We start from the raw sequence: 11459 nt of genomic DNA on the forward strand, positions 1-11459 counted from the left end.
TCAAACTGCATTGGTGTAATATGGGCATGAGTGACGTCATATGGACGTACACTGTAAATGCAGTTATCTGTGTGTTAACTGTACGTTAGCACTCAAGTGATACGATCAAACGGAATGGAGGCCCTACTGCAATTGCCCAGTTATGCTTTTTTTGCGGTGGGTTAGGTTGGTGGCTGTCAATTGCACAAACAAGATTCTTTGATGTTATAGAGAAATAGCTGGAAAGCGTGTATACAACTTCCACTGCTCTACACATTTTCTGTACTATCTTATTTGTTTGAAGTTTACAATAAAATTGATGTCATTTGTTTTTTGGGCAAAGAAGTCTTTTTAATGAACGAACCTTGTATTTTTTCTTCGTAGCCTCTGTAACAGCCTGCCTACTGTGCCCCTAAACAGTGGTCGCTAAACAAATGCCCACTTGCCAGCCAGCTTCAGGGGCTTGTAACGATTTACTAGGATTTTTCATGGCCAACATAAATTCCAAGGAATCCACAGTGGTACACTCCAGGGCAGTGCAAGTCTCAAAAGAAGTTTGACAGCAGGACAGGACACTAACACAACCAACAGGCTTCATAGGTGGAAACCAGAAGCCCACCCACCCAATGCCATGCAATACGCCAATGCAGCGAGTCTCTTGATTTTTATGCGAGGCATTCAACGTGTGGGTTGACTAGTGAGGTCTAGCTGGCCAGTTTGGGCACAAAATACTCACTTTTGTGATTTCACACAGCTCTCAAAGGCCTATCTAGATGTCTTTGTTTTTTTCGCGAAAAAAAAGTGCAAGCTCACAGTTGGGAATCTTGAAAACATTGTTTAGCCTCTCTAGCAATTGTGCGAGCCTGAGGTAACCCTGCCTATAGGTGGTCCTCATGTTTGCTAGCTCCCACAGCAAGCACATGAATGCAGTGACTAAGAAAGATGGTGGCCAAAGGGAGAAGAGAGGGTGGTTCCTGAACAAACAGCCCTTGATCATCAAAACAGCAGAAAAGAGCACTGACGACTCCGAGTCCTCGGCTGGGGTGTCAAAATACCTTCTGGCCTACGTGTACAGTGCATTCACAAACTTTTCTCTAAAAAATCTTGCGATTACACATACTCCCTCCATGGAAGGGGTTTGTTTCCGGCAAGGTGGTTGAGTTGAAATTTGTGATTAGTAACATCAACTCGCCATTCGTCCCTTTCATTTAGCATGCTTCCGAGCGTCACTTTAAAAACCCTGCTTTTTGTAATTTACGTATAAATGGATTGGTTATGGAATGTTCTCTTATTTACCTCTGTTCAAATAAAACTGTGTTATGCCTTAAACGCTGCTGTGTCCATGCAGGCGTAACATTCTTCAATGGTGTTAGGTGGGGTACATTAAGCTCAGTATTATTAAACTTAAAACCAGGGTAAAAGAATATAAATTTTTGTAAGCATTCTAACTGTCTACCAATACTTTGGGGGTAACTCAACTAGGCTCACCCTTTTTTCCCATGCCTTTACTATTGTTGTGCTCTACAAACACATTCCCAGCTGTAACATGCCTGCTGAATTTAGGGCCCAAACCATTCTTTTGCTATTTCACACGATCGCAGCTGTATGAAACATTGCTTTTTAGTTTTAGCCAGTGATTTCCAACAGGCCACTTAACTACTGTCAAAACCATATTAAAACATTAATTGCTGTTTATAACAAACAGTATTCTTACATTTTACATAAAACATTTGGTTGTTACCTCACTTGACGTTTTTGTTACACAGCCAGCCTGGTTCATATTTATCTAGGTATGAAGGTCATCTACACAACAAATGCCTTACTGCAATACATTCATATGCCTGTCTTACAGCTAATCAGCAGTGACAGAAGCCACACGTTTTGGCTTTCCAGCAGAGTCAACAAAAAAGGAATCTTTCTTGGCTTCTCTGCAGAGCTTTGCACTCAAGCAAAAAGATCACTTGGTTGTTTGGCTTTCCTGCAGGACTGTAGTGTAGTGCTAGAAGGCATCACTTGCTTATTTGGCATTTTTCTGTGCATTGTGCCAAGAAACCCTTGCGTTTTGTTTGGAAAAAGAACTTCACACCACAGACTGTGCAGAGAAAGTAGAGCTACTCACTCACTTTTTTCACAGCCACGGAAGTTTGGTAGAATCACTTGTCATTGACAAACACTGTTTGCTTTCTGTCTGAAGGTGTGAATCTGGGAGAGTTGATTTATATTTTGGGGAAAAATACAGCGACAATAACAGTACTGAAGTACAAGGAATGGTGCTGTGATGAACAGTGTCCATGTGTTCGCAGCTTTTTTGTCCAGTTTCTTTCCCGTGTTTTTTCATGAAAACTTGCTACAGTGCCTGATCAAGCCTGTTTTTGTGTAACAAAAATGTCAACAGCGAAGCACTTATCAATGCTCACATGCTGCCCATTGACACAAAAGCAGAAGTACGTTCATTGGAGTCATTTTATTGTTGAAGCCTTCCAGGATACATACAGCTTTCAGCTGTACTGCAAAATTCACAAACACCAATAAAGACATTCACGTCCACATAGGTGTCCTTGGCTCCAGTTCCTGCACAAGGTATTAAGTACTCTCGAGAGAGGGTAATGTCAAGCTGTACAAGAACCATTCCCTCGTAGATGTGCTCCATAAACTGTTTTTTAGGCTTGTTAGCTTAAAAAATAGTTTCAGTGCCCTTTTTTTTTCAAGCTAATTACCACCACCAGAGAATGTGCTTTCTAGCAGTTGAGCTCTGCATCGTTGCAAACAAAATATGGGACACTGTATTATGGCCCTTACGACTAAGCATTAAATTAGCCGAAACAGTTTTTTACACAGCACAGAGTTAAAAAGCAAAAGAACATGAAATATCTCCTTGCAATTAGGAACTTTTACTGTTTACCCCCCTCCCCCAAACACAGAGCAGACAATTACCACCTGTGAACACAAGTATTAACGTCACGTTGAATTCCGCAGGGTGCTCCGGATGGGTACATTGATGTCGCAGTCAATCAGAATTCGTGAATCCACTGTAAGCCTTCGAGAGAAGCTCTGACTATTACTGGCCATCCAACTCAGTGGGCATGAAAGTATTGTTGTTGGTTATGTTGACTTCCAAGCCAAACACGAATAAACAAAAAACTAGCATACCAAAATACATAATCAGAACAGATGCAGGATGAAGTTTTGTTGACTAACCGGGTTGAAGAAGGCAGAAGGCACTGGGGCAAAGGTTAGGGAAATAAAATCTATGCGGTAATTGTGAACGAAGTTATGAGACGCTGCCAGACGATCAGCTGGAGAGGAGGGAGGGCTATCCTATCTATCCCTTGCTACCTCTTTACTGTAATTGAGCAGATAACCTTTCATTAAACTTGCTAGTTGGCAGTTCCACGTACCCTATGTAGAAAATTTCAAGGTAGACAAAACGTTGTTTCCTGTGCATTCAATAATGGCTGCCTACAGATTGCTTAGAATTCGCAGCTCATTTGAAGTCTTGCATATCATGCAAGCACAATAGTATTATTCGAAGCAACAAATTCGAAAAACATAGATGAAGAACAAGAGTCACTTGTTTACCTTGAGCACACCAAACTTGAAAGCACTATTTAACACAAGTGTCAAGCTTAGCACAAACGGCGATCTTATCGGCTTGACTTCTCCCGAACTTGCACATTTGGAGCTTGAGCCTCCTTGCACAGGAAGCCAGCCAGTGAGCGGCTGGTTTCAGCGATAGCTGAGTACCTATGCTGCCCATGGACGGGCGGCTGCTGGGCTCTCCCATTCACCAGGCCACCCAAGAAGGTGGAGCTGCGCTCCCTGCATGCAGCGTGCACGGATCGTTTCCGCGGGGTAGTAAGGTTTCTTGCAGTGCCCCGTGAGAAATATTGCAGAACAGGCTACATGCCAGGACGGATTGCGTTTGACGATGCCCTGCGCTGACGATACTTGATTCGTGCACACTGACGCCGCTGACCCTACGTCGCTCGCGCTATCACGTCATCAAAGTCAGCTACCTCGTTAGCCACGGCGGAAAGCGCTGAAAAACTGATGCGCACGTTTTACGCCAGAATCAAAATACAAGGCTTGGAATGCAAGTAGCGATCGGAACAAGTAGACAACGAATGCAGGAGCATAAAGCCGATGGCACGCGAACTCCAAGACAATATGAAGCTAGCAACATATTTAACGGCAACAAAAGGAGCACGGAAAAAAGCGGGGCGAAGCAGTTTGCCAAAATAGCATGCGTTAGGCTTACAAAGACTAGCAGCAGCAAGTTCACGAAAAATACTCAATAAATAATTGCAAACAATCCTCCCAACAAGAAAAAAGCGCCGCGAGGCAGCCGCTGTGCAAGGCGATAAGGACGTAACGTTGCGCAGGCTTGCGGTTGGAGCCAAGGCCGGAATCCCACATGGCGTGCACACGCCGTCAAAAGTCTTCGAATGTGCAAAAACAAAAAAAAAAAAACTAATGACGTCACAGGAAGTCACGTGACTAGTTTAGTTTGACGTCACTTCTGCGGGGCAGGAGCCACCGCGAGGGGGCTAGATCTCGTACCCCGCGTGGGGCACGAGACTTACCCATTTTTTTATAGTAGGGGCGCCACTGAAATCCCCCTAGCGGCCCGTTTCGAAAACAGCCGCGAGAGTCCGCGCCCCGCTCCCCACAGTCGCCGCTGACTTTGCGGCACGTTCACGACTGAGAATAACCGTTTGCGGGCGTTTTAAATCCATGTTTATGTGGAGCAGTCACTCTGTTCGCAAATGGGGTGTGTTTACGTGAGTGTGAATGTTTCTGACGAGATCTTAGTGTGGTATATGTCTGTATTAGCGCCAGGTGTGTGGCACAGGCCAGAGTCGCGGAACCGGCGTATGATGGAGCCGATTGTAGCTACACTGCCCTCAATTTACTAGCAATGTCTCTGTAACCACCGGTTCCTCAGATGTTCATGCTACGGCTATACACTACGGTGTAAATTAGTTTTGTGCGCTTACATAATCAGCGGAGCACTCATACCTGACAGCACGCCAGTTATGTTTGCGAATATTATATCTCAGATATTGATCACCACCATTTACAAGCCAGTACTGTGTTAATTTCGGGGATATTCAACAAAAGTACGGTGGACAATGCATAATTATACTCGGGGATCAGCTGACGACAGAGTCGTCTTGTCGTGAGGTGAGCGCCCGCAAACATTCATCTGCTACGTATATGCTCTGCGAGCAGCGCGGAGACAGTAGAATATAATCCGCGTCCGCGATAAATGCTTCTTCTAAATATTGTCATTTGGCGCAGGGAGCCTGCAGAATAAAGTAGAAACTGAAATCAGAGGGCCTTATCACATGCCACACTCTTCCAACGACACCTTTCATCGCTTGTTGGACTGCCTTGCCTACCCTGTATAATTCCAAAAAATGCGTCCGCCGTACGATCAGCTGTTCGTACGGAGGAAAGTGAACGCGATATTTGTGTGTGTGATTACTAAAACGATCATTGCTTGATTCCACTCCGCATTTGTACACAGCGTCACCCGTCTCTCCACCCCACCGATGTCTCGCAGAATAGCAGTGCATTTCTCGTATAGTTGGTCTGGTGAACCCCACCTGGCTCAAGTTTCGACGAACGTCTTTTGCATGTCAGAAGTGCACTGTTTTGTTTTTCATTTCCATTAGAGCTATTATGTTTCTTCCGCACTTGCACAGCATTTCTTTTTTCGTGGTTTCATTAACTTGCCTTGGTTCTTGCTATAAGGCGTGTGTGGGCAAATATTTAACGACGCACAGACTTGGAATGTACTTAACATTTTCGCATGGTTTATATTCTTATAAAAGGCATAAGTTATTGTCTGGGATTGGGTAATCACATCCCCGAAACATATTTTTCTGCGACGTATATATTCGAAACGAAGCCGCATTCGTTGTCCAAGCTTCAAAATGAAGCCAACCTCTCACTGTGTTAGTATCATGTCTAAACGATGCGACAGTAGAATTCATTTGTGCTTGACGTATTTGGAGGTGACAGTGGTGATATGCTGCTACTGTCGCCGACGCCCGGAAGAGCGGCGACGAAGCGCGCAGAACCTCGTCCCCGGGTAGCTCTTGCAGACGATCGCGTACTCTACGAAGGCGCAGCTGCTTTTTGAGTGACCTAAACGTACTCTTTGCTCATAGACGTCACCATAACAATTTTTTTAGGGCGCGGAAAGGCGAAAAGAAGCAAAACAGAACCAAAACACTGCACGAGCCCCTATCAGCCACGCAGCGCAAATCCTGTCAACGCGGCGGAGAAGCGGCGGCAGGCGGCGCAGCGATGGCGAAACTCAAGGCGTATACGCCTCGAGCTTCGCGATCGCTGCGGCGCCTGTCGCCGCTTCTACGCGGCATTTACGGGATTAGTGCTGCGTGGCTGATAGGTGGTCGTGCAGCATTTTGGTTCTCTTTCCCTTCTCTTTGCCTTTCCGCACCCCAAACAACAAAAGGTAAAAAAAAAAAAACAGCTGCCTTTTGGTAGAGTGCTCGAATGCCAAAAGAGCTACCCGGGGAGGCGGTTCTGCGCGCGTCTTGGCCGCTCTTGCAGGTGTCGGCGACGGCAGCAGCATATCACCATTGTCACCTTCGAAGACGCCAGCACAAGTGAATTCTATTTATTGTCGCCTCGTTTAGACCTGATATTGGCACCGTAAGAGATTGGTTCGTTTTGCAGCGCAGACAACAAATGCGGCTTTTCTTCCAATAAGTACGTCGTAGAAAAATATGTTTCGGGGATGTGATAACCCAATAGCTGCCAATAACTTGTGCCTTTTATGGGAATATAAGCCACGCGAAAATGTTAAGTACACTGAAAGGCTGTGCGTTGTTAACTATGTGCCCACTCACTCACGCCTTATAGCAAGAACCAGTTTAAAAGTTAATTGAACCACGGAAAAATGAATGATTTGCAAGTCAGCAATAAATAGAATAGTGGTACGGGAATGAAAAAAAAAACAGCAGCTTCGTAAATGCTAAATACGTTTGTTTAATCAAGGAAGTATTCATCAAAACAACTAGATGCGAAACGCACTGATATTTCGCAAGACATGGAGGGGGGGGGGGGGAGGAAGGGAAGGGGGACGCTGAACTATCGTTGTTTACAAATGCGGAGCGAAATGAACGTTGATTTGACTAACAAGGCGTCGCCCTGCCCTCCCGCTTCGAAGCGAAAACAGCTTCGTCGCTAATTCCTCGGCGCGATGCCATCTTCTAAGCTGTTGATTTCGCCTTCAATTTGCCCATTCTAACCCTCACCTAAAGTTTCAATCGAAAAACGGCCTTCGTTTTTGAGATAGAAGGACGATTTTTCAGCTCTTAAGCCTGGCAAAGTAGCGTTGGTCGTCGTCATAGCAACAGGCTCGCGGGATGGCGAACGCAGACGCCTCCGACGGCAGAGTTTTCAAACTGGCCTAATTTAAAAACGTTTGTCGTAGCGACTGCGTTGGTTTGCAAGCGTAGCGAGGCAGCCACATACCAAGCGCCTTAAAAATTTGTCCGTTCTGTTCGCCCAAATTTGGCCGCCGCAGGTGTAAACAAGTAAGCAACATTGTCTATGGGCTCAAGAAAATTCACGTGACTTCCTCCACACTTTTCGCAATGCATTGGGGTGCTTGGGGCCTCTCCTGAGTATTCTTTCCTCCATGGGCTGCGTGCTCAGTTTCCATTTGTCTTTCGCCTTCAACGAACGGCTGATCACTTGCCGGACGGATTTTTAAATGCGAATGCATTTCTTAGTCGGGGGTCTTCGTGCTCCGTCGGCGTGCGCCTGCATTCCTCCAGCGCGAGCGCACATGAGCACGCGCCTCGTAGTTCTGCCTTCGTCGTCATCGTCGTCGTCGTCTCGGCGCGGCGGACCCGCGCCGCTACAGCAAGAGCACCAGCAAGAGACCTTCGTCTTTCTCTTCGTCCAGTCCAGTCTCGCGCTACCATTAGCGGGATTGACCGCGTTGCCACTGTAACAATAGACACCGCTACACTACCCCCTCTTCTGTGAGCATCGAATGCATTTCTTAGTCGGGGGTTGTCATGCTCCGTCGGCGTGCGCCCGCAGGTGTTATCTCTCCGCGCTCCTCCTCGCCCCTAGCAACAGCTGTGGCACGCCTAGCAACCGGAGCAGGTGGTAGCTCGGGCGGGAGTAGCGGAGGGCAAGGGGAGAGGAGGAGCGCGCTCGGGCGTGTGAGGGCGCTCGCATCGCGGAGCTCGGGCGGAGTAGCGGAGAGTGAGTGGAGAGGAGGAGCGCGCTCGGGCGTGTGAGGGCGCTCGCATCGCGGAGCTCGGCGGGAGAGAGAGCTCGCGCGCGGGGCGGGCGTGTTGCGCGGGTCTCTCTCTCCTCTCCGCGTACCCTCTCTCCGCTCGCTGCGCTCGGAAAATGTATATAAATGCAGTGGAGCACACGCCTCTCTACGTTACTGCTTGCCGCAGCGCACTCATCGGTGCACCCAATGCATTCGCATTTCCGCACGATCCCCTTCGGGGAGGTGGGGGGAGTTTTTTGAAGAATACACGGTAGGCAGTTCACAAGCGATACGAGGGGTCGTTGGAAGAGTTGATTGATTTATTGTAGGGTTTAACTCGCCGACGCAACGGAGGCGATGAGGCGCCCCGTAGTGGAGGGCTTCGGATTAATTTTGACCACCTGGGGATCTTTAACGTGCACCGAAATCTCGCACACACGGGCTCGTTGGAAGAGTGTGGTATCTGATGAGCTCTTGATTTTGGTTTATGTTAGATTTTGTGGTCTCTCTGTGTCATATGACGATGTATCGAAGAGTTTAGCCGCGGACGCGGATTACTCTATAAGCCCGCCTGCGCACTTCTCGTGGAGGATAAATGTAACATGATCTGCGAGCGTCGCGTGCTGACTCCCGAGTGTAATTTTACATTATCCATCGTACTTATTCCGTAGAATGTTTGTGAAATTTATGCCGCATTGGCTTGTCCAGGGTAGTGATCAATTTCTGATATTTCATATTGGCAAGCGTAACTTGCGTGCTGTCAGGTATGAGGGCTCCGCTAGATTATGTAAGCGCACAAATCCGATTTACATCACAGTGTATGGCCGCAACAAGACCATCGGAGGAAACACTGCTTACGGAGACACTGCCACTAAATATCAGGGCAGCGGAATTGCAATCAGCTGCTTGCATATGCCGGCTTCGGGACGCTGGCCTGTGACACACACCTGGAGCTCATACAAACCGAATGTACCACACTAAGATCGCGTCATAAATGTTTATACTCTCCTAAACAAACCACGCTTGCAAATAGAGTGCCTGCTTTACATTATTTTGTATTTAGAACGCGTACAAACGGTAAATCGTAGTCTTGAACGAGCCTCAAAAGCAATGGCGACAGGGGGGAGCGGGCTGGAGACCCCCGCGGCTGCTTTCGAAACGGGCCGATAGGGGATCTCAGTGGCGCCCCTACTAGAGTTCTTCTAGCGTCACTAAATAAAGGCTTTTAGAGTATCGGCACTCTTTTCTCTCATTGTTATGTGCCGCCAGGATTTTCATTGGTCGGTCGGCACCGCATGATATTTGTTTACACATGCGCGCAGCCATTTTGTTTTTGAGCTTTTTGAGCGGCTCTCCTCTCTCTCTCTCCCTGCTGCGTGGACGCTAGAGCGGCCCGTCACACTCTGCCCGTCACAACCGGCTGCCGTTTCGTTGGGAGAGATGGCAACACTGCAAGCCAGAAACAAAATGGCCCCCATACTCTTCCGGGTGCACGAAGTGGCGGTACTCTTAAGCGTAGCTCATTTAGTGACACTAAGTTCTTCTATATAGCTCCCGCAGGGAGCACTCGGTGAGAGCTAAGAGTTGCGCGACCGCCCGCCATCTTGTTATCCGGATTGCTGCGGGAAAGCCGCCCGTCGCGAGTGTAGCCTCGCCGCCACGCTTCCGACGGCGGCCGACGCGCGGTGGGGGCGCTTCGGTCGGCGGCGTCTTACGGCAGCTAGGGCCCTATTCTCGACTGCACAAATTGCCGGCAATTCTGGCAATTTGCCGGAAGTCTTTTCTGATTGGCTTTCAATTTTGGTCACGTGCTACCGGTTGACAAAGCGGTTGTGTGTGCTGTCGTCATTTTGACGTTTATGACGTGTACGGGCACCAGTTATAATGTTTACCTTATTTGTCCTTACTGAAAGCGCATAATTCTTGGCTGGCAATGAAAAATCAGACTAAATGCAGCGGACATGACAACGTAAGCCTGTCTTTACTATTCAACAATAATACTGCTTGTAATACACACCCCCTCTGTGATTGGCTGAGAAGGCGTGACGTAATTCAAACAGTTGGCGGGAACGATTACGTCATGCATTGGCAACTTCAGCCTGCGTAAAAGTGACGTAATGCTACGTAACGGATTGAAAATGGCGGCTGTTTTTGTCAGAAAATACGAGCAAAATAGGACAAAAAATTGCCCCGGCTTACGGCGCCGCGAAATGTGCGGCAATTTGCAGCAGGCGCAGTTTCACATGCGCGCTGTTTAAAGCATGTTTCCTACCGAAACAAATTATAGTTTCAACAGCTTCCAAATCAACAATCATGGAGCATACAAACAACGTGCAGTATTTTTCTTTTATGTTTGGCAATAAAATAAAAATTAATTGTTTGGCATAACCGCAACATTAAAGGGCAGTACAAGCCTCTCCATCACAAAGAGAACCCAATGCATGGCATTTGTCCACACTCGTCCTAGTAAGCTGTTGGGTCACATGATCCAACTCAAGAGGAAAATAACAAAGAAAAGTGACTATTTGGTTCATTACAGAGCTGATTGAAGTCGAGCTTGACGAATGAGTGAATCGGCGACAACGGTGCGCTCCGCGGTTATCTGGCGTAGCGCTTCGCTGCTCTTATGTGTCATAGAAGCGATGGTCGCGGCCATCTTTTTCTGTGATCACGCCATAAACTTGTAACATAGCAGCAGACGATGACGTGGCGGTGGTGGCGGCAGGGAAGGTGACAACGCAACAAAGCTTGCATTGAAGCAGAGAGCCCAGCTTAAAAGCGATTGAAAGAAATGAATAGACACGGTAAAAAAAATTGTGCGATGTTCTTTAGCTCGACACCCGCCTTGCGCTCGCTTTCGGATCAACGTTACTCGATCGCCTTGTGGTGTTGACGCCAAATTTGACCCCCAGAATTGTGTTTTTCTTGTCGGCCTCAGCTACCGTCTTAATTTTTATAGTACATGCCAAGTGTTTTTATATCTTTCTTGCACAATATTTGATACCTTGGTAGCGATCTTTATGAGTGACTCGTCAAATTACACTGCATGTCGTCATAGCTATAGGTGCAGCACGTCACTGATTGCTTACGTCGTGCTTACGCAAAAAAACATGGACGAGTTGCCGGCAATTTGTGCAGTCGAGAATAGGGCACCTACGCTGGATTTCTGCGATGTCGCTCACGCTGCTGCTGCTGCTGCTGCTGCTGCTGC

Source organism: Haemaphysalis longicornis, unplaced genomic scaffold (assembly GCF_048455015.1).
Source record: "Haemaphysalis longicornis isolate Haplotype H1 unplaced genomic scaffold, Haemaphysalis longicornis Haplotype H1 scaffold_12, whole genome shotgun sequence".
In the NCBI taxonomy this organism is placed as follows: domain Eukaryota; kingdom Metazoa; phylum Arthropoda; class Arachnida; order Ixodida; family Ixodidae; genus Haemaphysalis; species Haemaphysalis longicornis.